The sequence below is a fragment of the Terrapene carolina genome, unplaced genomic scaffold, assembly GCF_002925995.2.
Source record: "Terrapene carolina triunguis isolate 2854851 unplaced genomic scaffold, T_m_triunguis-2.0 Scaffold1054, whole genome shotgun sequence".
Taxonomy (NCBI): domain Eukaryota; kingdom Metazoa; phylum Chordata; order Testudines; family Emydidae; genus Terrapene; species Terrapene triunguis.
Window position 1 is genome coordinate 300,690 of NW_020665405.1, and position 8,485 is coordinate 309,174.

Consider the following 8,485-nt stretch of genomic DNA (forward strand, 5'->3'; position numbering starts at 1 on the left):
TCTGGCCGCTGAGCTGGAGGCAAATCACCCTTCCGTGGTCTGCAGCATAGGGCTTAGGACACATTGTTCTGAGTCTATCCGCTAATGGGCAGTGATGCACATGCAGATTTTTCTAGTTCATAGAAATGGAGGGTTGGAAGGAACCTCTAATGCCATCTAGTCCAGCCCCCTGTGCTGAGGCAGGGCCAAGGAAACCTAGACTGTCCCTGACAGGTGTTTGTCCAACCTCTTCTTAAAACCCTCCAGTGATGGGGACTCCACAACCTCCCTTGGTCCCCTGTTCCAATACTTCACTTCCTAGCGGCGAGGATAATGTTTCCTAGTATCTAAGCTACATCTCTCCCTTGCTGCTTTTTAAGCTGGTTTCTTCTTGCCCTTCCCTCAGTAGACTTGAAGAATAATTGATCACTGTCTTCTTTATAACACCCCTTACAGTATTTGAATACTGTTATGAGTTCTCCCCTCTCTCAGCCTTCTCGTCTCTAAACTAAACATGTCCAGTTCTTTCAACCTTTTCTCATACAGCTTAGGTTTGCTAAAGCTTTTACAACTTTTTTTTTTCCACTGCTCTCCTCTGGACTGTCTCCAGTTTGTCCACGTCTTTCTTAAAGCGGGACACCCAAAGTTGGACGCCGTTCTCCAGGTGAGGCCTCAGCAGTGCTGAGTAGAGGGGGACAGTTACTTCCTGTTTGCTGTGTGCACAGGTTCTGAAGATGAACCCCAGAATATCCAGCTTCTTCACAGCCATGTCATTGTCAGCTTGTGTCCAATTTGTGATCCGCTCTAACCCCCAGATCCTCTTCTGCAGTACCACTGCCAGCCCATTATTTCCCAGTGTGTAGCCATGCTCTTGATTCTGCTTCTCTAGGTGTAGTACTCTGCACTTGTCTTCGCTGGGTTTCACTTGCTGAAGTCAGAGCACACCAGGAACGCCCTGAGTATCCTTTCAAAAGACCCCCTACAGAACCAGAAAGTCCTAGTAGAGCTAATGCTCTACTAAAGTTAACTCCGCTTTTATAGTTCTTGTCATCAGTAGATCTCAAAGGGCTTTAAAATGGCCAGTCTCATTATCCCAACTCTACAGATGGGGAAACTGAGGCCTAAAGGGGCATGCTGTGACATCACCAGGGTACAATCCGGACCAATGGACAGCTGTGTCTCCTCAATTCTCCAACACTGCTTCACTGAGAGCAGCCACTCCTGGTCTGCTCACACACAGCCTCTTGCATGTGCATTGCTTCCAGTTGTACTGCATGTGGGCTCTAGCCAGCCACTCCTGAATTATGCTGCAGGGCAACACCAGCAAACTCCCCGTCCCAGACTTCCCCCAGAAATGTGCATCTTGCACTGCCCAGCACCCTCCTGGACAATACAAGCTCGTATAAAGTCCGTCATGTTGTTAATAAAAGGTGATATGTGCAAATCCTGTTATCCCAAATGGAGTTTCCCAAACACTCCAATCCAAACACACTCGTTTAGATAAAACAATGAAACAAATGTATTAACCACAGAAAGATTTTAAGTGATTACAAGTAATGAGGCATGAAAGTCAGAATTGGTTACAAGAAAATGAAAGTAAAACACAACTCATGCCTAACTTAACAAGCTAAGTGAATTCAGTCTCTCCAGGGCCGGCTTTAGCAAGAGCGGGGCCCGATTCCTGGGGGCGGGGCTTGCGGCAAGCCCCACCCCCAGGAATTGAACCACGCTCCGGCCGGGGTCGCCCGGCTTGGGTCCGGCCCGGAGCCGCGCTGAGCCAACGGGGGCCGGCGCGCTCGGCCGGAACTGGGGCCGGAGGGAGCTGCTCGGCCGGGGCTGGACTGGGCCGTGCCTCCCTGGAGCCCTTCTCGCGCCCCCGCTACCCCAGCTTACTTGGTGCTGCCTGCCCGCCCCTGCTTCTTTTCAGACTTCCTGCGAACCTCTGATTCGTGGGAAGCAGGGGAGGGGGAGGAGCAGGGGGCGGAGCATTCAGGGGAGGAGGGGGAAGTGACCTGGGGGCGGGGTGGAGAGCTGCAGCGTGGGGCCTTAGCGCGGGGCCCAATTCGGCTGAATCGGCCTAAAGCCGGCCCTGAGTCTCACTGCATGCTCCAACAGTCTTACTAGCTCAGTCTTTCAGACAGGATCCCTCCTCCAGTCCAACGCTGTTCTTTGTTCTTCAGGTGTTGTTGAGGCTGTGGGTAGAGATGAAGGGGGAGAGAGAATTTGGGGTGTTTGCTCTCTTTTTATACATCTGTCTCTTCTTTGAGAATCCTCTCCAGCTGAGGTTCAAGAGACTGTCTGTGTGGACAGGAAACTCCCCAGTGTTCCTTTGTCAAGGTGTAGATTTTCGCCCACATCCTTTTTCCTGCCAAAGAATAGCCACTTAGCCAGGTGATGGTCCATTTGATTTTGTTGACACCTGGCTGTGGTATGGGCTAGCCTTTTGTCTTTGGGGAACTGTTTGTGACTGGTCTCCAGATTTGGAATATGGCTTAGTAACATCATACAGTAGACTCTTTGTATACAGTGTTGCCACACGTTTCACCAGGACAATCATGATCAGCAAATTATGAGTTTTCAAATGATACCTCACAAGGCATACTCTGTACAAGATCTATCATAGCTCTATAAAAGAGGGGTACAGACTTGCACACATGCTCAAGGTCATTCAGCAGGCCAGTGACAGAGCAAGGAATAGAACCCATGGTCCTTGGAAATTAGTTGCTCTAGGCAATACTGCTGATATAGTGTCAGAGGCATGGAGTGTGCTGGTGTCAATGGGGTCTGAGCCAAACCCTCTGCAAACTGTGATGTTCTGATCTGTGTCTGAAGCTGGCCTGGTGGCATTTAGACCTGGGAGGGGAAGAATTCTCCATCTTCAAAGAGGCAGGATTGGGAATTCCTCTTGGAGGAAGGAGGGTATTTAACACTTTCTGCTCTCCCATATATCTACATAGATGCAGATCCATCCTGACCCCAGGGGCATGGGTTGGCCGCCGTTGAAGGGTGAAGTGATTAATCTAGAAGTACCTACATGGGGAACAAACATTTGATTCTGGGCTCTTCAATCTAGCAGGCCAAGGTCTAACACAATCCAATGGCTGGAAGCTGAAGACCAATTTAGACTGGAAACTGGGTGTATGTTTCTAACTGTCAGGGCAATTAATTAGCCATTGGAACAATTTACCGTGGGTTGTGGTGGGATTCTCCATCACTGACCATTTTGAATCCAGGCTTCACTGTACTAGGCCCTGCACAGATACAATATGAGAGAGTCCCTGCCCCCAAAAGTTCACTATTCAAATAGGATGAAAGAAGTATTCTCGTCCACCTTGGCTTAAAGGTGGGGAAACTGAAGCTGCCGTGACTTGCCCAAGGTCACCCAGCCAGTCAGTGGCAGAGCTGGGATTTGAACCCTGATCTCCTGAATCCCAGTGCCTCAGCCGCGGCCCTGTCCTTTCTCTAGCTTGGTGCTGCCTTGCAAACTCTGGATCTGCAGGGGATCTGCAGCTTTGGAGGTGGGGTGAAGAACTGGGGGTACGGCTATGCAATACTGCTTAGCTTCCCCTGAAATCGGATCAGGCTCTTGGCCTGCCCCTGGCTGGCCTGGCAGAGCGCAGTCTGTGTCTGAGCTTTAAAGATGCTGATTGCTGCACCTAATGAGGAGTTAATCACTAGCAACCTCCGGCATGTTTAAACCGCAGGGAGAGGGAAATAAACAAAGAGGGCAGCTGCCATCTTGAGGAGTGGGGTGGGGGGAGCTCGGGGAGCAGAATGACTGGGGCTCAGAGCTGTAAGGTAGGGCCTGGACATGCTAAGGAAGCTAGACCGATGGGCAGGGAAGCCGCCATCTCCACTTGCGGGAACTGTTCCCTGTGCACTCTGGCTGCTAGTGCATTTCCATGCAGGCGCAGTAGGCATGAGCATGACCTGCGGGATGCTGGTCTCTCCATGTTTTAAAGGGGCCTGGGTGGGGGCTGCTTTACAAAGCAAATCGCCAGACTCCGGAAACTGACAAAACAAACAGAGCTCCCCGGCTGAATGTAGCTTCTGCTTCTGGCCCTTCGCTAGGCGTGAGTCCTCCTGCCACGGTGGCTCGGAAAGACGCAGCTGTGGCAGGCTTAGCACTCGGCACAGAGCCCCCAGGAGCTGGTCCTGATCTGTGTGGGCCGGTGGCTGATATTTGCCCTCTCTAATCAAACCTTGCCAGGATCTCAGTCTTCTGCCCTCTGGGTCCAGCTGGGGAGGGAGTGACTGGCAGACTGGGATCTGGGGGGTTGTGGGAGGGGGGGACTGTCCAGCTGGTGTAGCCCCCCTCTCCACAGGCCTCTGGGTCTGATTAACTTCCTCTAAACTCAGACAGTTAATAAAGCCACCGAGCTGGTTAAGGGGCCCCATTGTTAGCCATATGGTGCCTCCCAGCACTGAGCTGGGGGGAGGAGTGGGCTAGGCTAGCAGGGTCTGGGGTCTATTGACTTGCTCCCAGCCAGGCCGTAGTGGAGCCAGATCTGTTTTCAGAGTAGGGCTAGTATAGGGCAGTAGGAAGAGGCCTGGAAGCTGGGACTCCTTGGTCCTACACCCTGCTCTGGGAGGGGAGTGGGGTCTATTGGCTGGAGCATGGGGGAAGGGAGCAGGGCTGGGAGTCAGGACTCTGGGGTTCTGAATGTGGTTTGGCCACTGCTCCTGGTGTAGGGCCTTGGGCCAGGTCGCTTCATCTTTCTGTGCCTCCATTTCCCCAGCTGTGGTTAAACAGGGCTCATCTCTGCCAGAGCTTTGAGATCTAGGGATGAATAGACCCTGTAGACTGGAGGCTGAGCCCAGAGGACAAGGGACTACTGCTGCTACCAGCCATAGGAGAGCTGCTCTGGCTCTAGTAGCTGGAGCCTGTGGGCTGGTTCTCCTGGCTTTGCCGGGGTGGCTGGGGCAGGCACTAGACCTCTGTATTTGTCCATAATGTACCACTGGGTTGCACCCATGACCCCAGGTGCAAGGATCTGCAGCTCTGTGGGTGGGAGTGCGCCTCATGTTGGCCTGGAGGGGACAGCAGAATTGATGCCTCTGGGGCTATTGGTCACCAGAACAGGAGCAGCTACTGGCCATAGGAGGAGGGGGTGGGGGCAAATGCCTTCTCCCTGGAGGCAGCTCCCGGGGCACTGCACCCCGTTTGGGGGGGCGGGGGAGTCTTGGATTCCCTCCACTAAATACTTGCAACTCCCCCAGTAGGTGCTCAACTCTGATTTCCCTTCCTGCCCCACAAGCACCACCACTGCTGGTTGCCCCAAGTGTGGGGAATCTCCCTCAGCACTACAGGGCCTATGACACACAGCAGAACAACTTTGCTTCCAGGTAGCACAGAGCAGTGGTGAGCAAATGGGATCATCAGACTCATGTAGGTTCCTCGGTGGCTCATGTGACCGGCAGAGGCTGCTGTGAGCTATGTAGTGCACTCTCTGGGGCAGACTCCCAGGCCAGCTGTGCAGAGATGCTACTGCCACCCGAACTTGTCTCTCATCCTTCCCAGCATGCTCTGGGAAGGGATTTTGCTGTTAAATCCCTCTGTGTCCTTAAGCCACCAGAAGTGCTGTTGGAGCCTTTAACTGGATTTGGGGGTAGGGATTGGCAGGGTGACTAGGTCTCTGCTTGGGGTGGGGGTGGGGGGTGCACTGGGGCAATAGCACACATCTGTTCTCCCCTCTGCACAAGCAGAGATCTCTGGGCATAGGGGGAGGGCAGGGCTTCTAGATCTGTACATGGGTCCGTCTGTAGCAACATTCAGGCTGAGACGTGAGCTGCTCCCGAGGAATCTCCTTTCCCTTTTTCCACCCAGCCCCTGCGGCTCTTCCTGTGGTGCTGTGAATGTGTCTTTCTCCCAGCGTGTGTGTGTGCGCGTATAGACAGATTGTGGTTCATGAGCTCTCCCACCCCACTGCGTCGTGGCTGCTTGCAACTTCATGGCATCAGTGGGGCAAGAACTCTCCCGCTCCTGCTCCTAAAGCCCAGCCCACTTGGGCAGCAGGAAATCTCCATCAGCAGTGCAGGGCCCGTGGCACACAATTGACCAGTCCTCATTGTAGCCAGTAGAGGGCAATGTTGCACATAGCCCTGTGTTGGCCTTTGCATGAGCCATGGATACAACCCCCCAGTTCTGTAGCGTGGTGGGGTCTCCTCCAGGGTAGGGTAAGGCATGGTGGGCGGGGGGAGGAGGGGCTACAAACAGGAGGACCTTGCTCTCACTAGGAACAGCCTCTCTGAGTGGCTCTTGGCATCAGGCTGCTGAGCCAGCACAGAGGGCATGTGAGGCTGCTCTGTGGCTTGGGGTGGGGTTTATGTAATGTTTAATTAGTGACAATTGTGCCTGTGACCAGCACTGGCCTGGAGCCCTTCCCAGACTCCGCTCCTTCCTCTGACACAAAGGCAGAGGCCCCTCTCCTGGGTGGGGGTGTGTGGACCCCCCACGTGCTCCATCGGGCTGACTCTGAGGTCCCTGTGCTGGCAGAATGGGCTCTTGGCTCTGATCTATCACCCTGTGTGACACAGCTATGTAGACTGGGGCTGCAGAGAGCCCGGTAGCAGAGAGGAAGCATAGTGCAATGGTTAGAGCGCTAGCCTGGGACTCGGAAGACCTGGCCTGACATGCCACATCTGCTATAGCCTTCATGTGTGACCTTTGGGGGAGCCCTTCAGTGCCTCAGTTTCCCCACTAGTACAATGGGGATAATAACCCTTTACTGTAGGGGTAAATACCTCCCAGATTGAGACGCTCAGCTACTGTAGTAAAATAAGTCCCCAAGCTATCTAGAGATTAAGGATTGCACTGCTTTGACTACACATCTTGTGCTTAGACAAAGCCCTAGGGTGGATGCAGTTATATCTGTTTAGAGGTGCTTATACTGATGGTTTACTCGCCTTCCTGTACAGGTATAACTATGTTGGAATAATAATCCCTAGAGCTTTTCATCAGTAGGTCTCCTTTGCAAAGTGCTTTGGGGTCAGTGTCACTAGACCCATTTTTCAGGTGGGGAAACTGAGGAACGCAGAAGTGACTTGGCTGAGGTCGCCAAGTGGGGAATAAAACCCAGACTCAGGTCCCAGTGCAGTGCTGTAGCCACTAGGCAGCACTGACCTCTTTATACCAGTATAACCGTCAACACTAGGGGTTGTACTGATCTAAATGTTAAAAATCACCCAGCCTCAGCCCACATAGTTATACCAGTACAAAAACGGGATAGAGCAGGCCGAGCTCTTTTCAATGGGCAGTAGATTAGGGCAAGAGCCAGCAGTGTGTATCTACAATAATTAAAAAAGCCACCCATGTTCGGCCTGCTGTGGCATCTCGGGGGGGGGAGACAGAGCTCCTTCCCGGAGGTTAGAAAATATCCGAGTTCCTTGCAGTTGGCAAAGGAACCTAAGAACTCTCTTCTCCCCTGCAGGCTACTCCTATTCTCCCCCCACCCCCACCCTTGTGCTGACTCGGCAACTGCTCAAGGGGGTTACATTTTGCCTGTAAAAATCCTAATTCCAAGGCCCGAAGGGATCGCTGTGATTGGCTAGTCTGACTTCCTATATGCCACAGGCTGGAGAACTGCCCCCAAACCATGCCTAGAGCCAGAGCCATCCCTTGGGTACGGTGAATTGGGGTAACCACCCCGTGCATTGGGCAGGGAGGTGAGGCGGGCGGACAAGCGAGCAGGGTGAGGAGGTGAGCGGCTGGGGGGTGTGAGAGAGGAGGAATCCCCCTACCAGAACCTCCCTCCTTCCCGCCGGCAGGTCCCGCCAATCGGCTCCTCCCCCTCCTGCTCAGCGCCTGCTGTGGATCAGATGTTTTGCGGCATCAGGAGGTACTGGGGGGAGGGGAACAAGGGTGCAGCGCGCTGGGGGATGGGGGCAGAACTGGGTGGGGGAGAGGTGGGGCAGGGGTGGGGCCTTGGGGGGGAAGTTTGGAGTGGGGACGGGGCCAGGGGGAGCACCCCTGGCAGATTAGAAGCCTGGTGCCTATGTCCTAGGCCCCGCACCCCCCTAGGGCCGGCCCTGCCTAGAGCAGAGTGTTCAGAAAAACATCCAAACTTGACTTAAAAATGGTCAGTGCTGGAGAATCCACCATGAGCCTGGTAAATTGTTCCAGGGGTTAATTACCCTCCCTGTGCAGAATCTTGTGCTTTATTTCCAGCCTGAATTGGATCAGGTTAGACCTTGCGCTGCTAGATTGAACAGCCCGTTATCACTTGTTCCCTGTGTGGGTACTTACAGACTGTCATCAAGTCACCTCCCCCTTCTCTTAACTAAGCAGATACAGTGATTGAGTTCCTTGAGCCTAAGCCATGTTTTCTGATCCTTTAATCATTCTTCTAGCTCTTCTCGACCTCTCTCTGATTTGTCAATCCCCTTCATGCGTTGTACTCACCAGCACTGGATGCAGCATGCCACAATTCAATGCAACTGCACCTATGTTTCCCCCTCTAGGGTCCAGGAAGGGCACCCGCTCAGTTTCAGGCTCCCGACCTGTCCT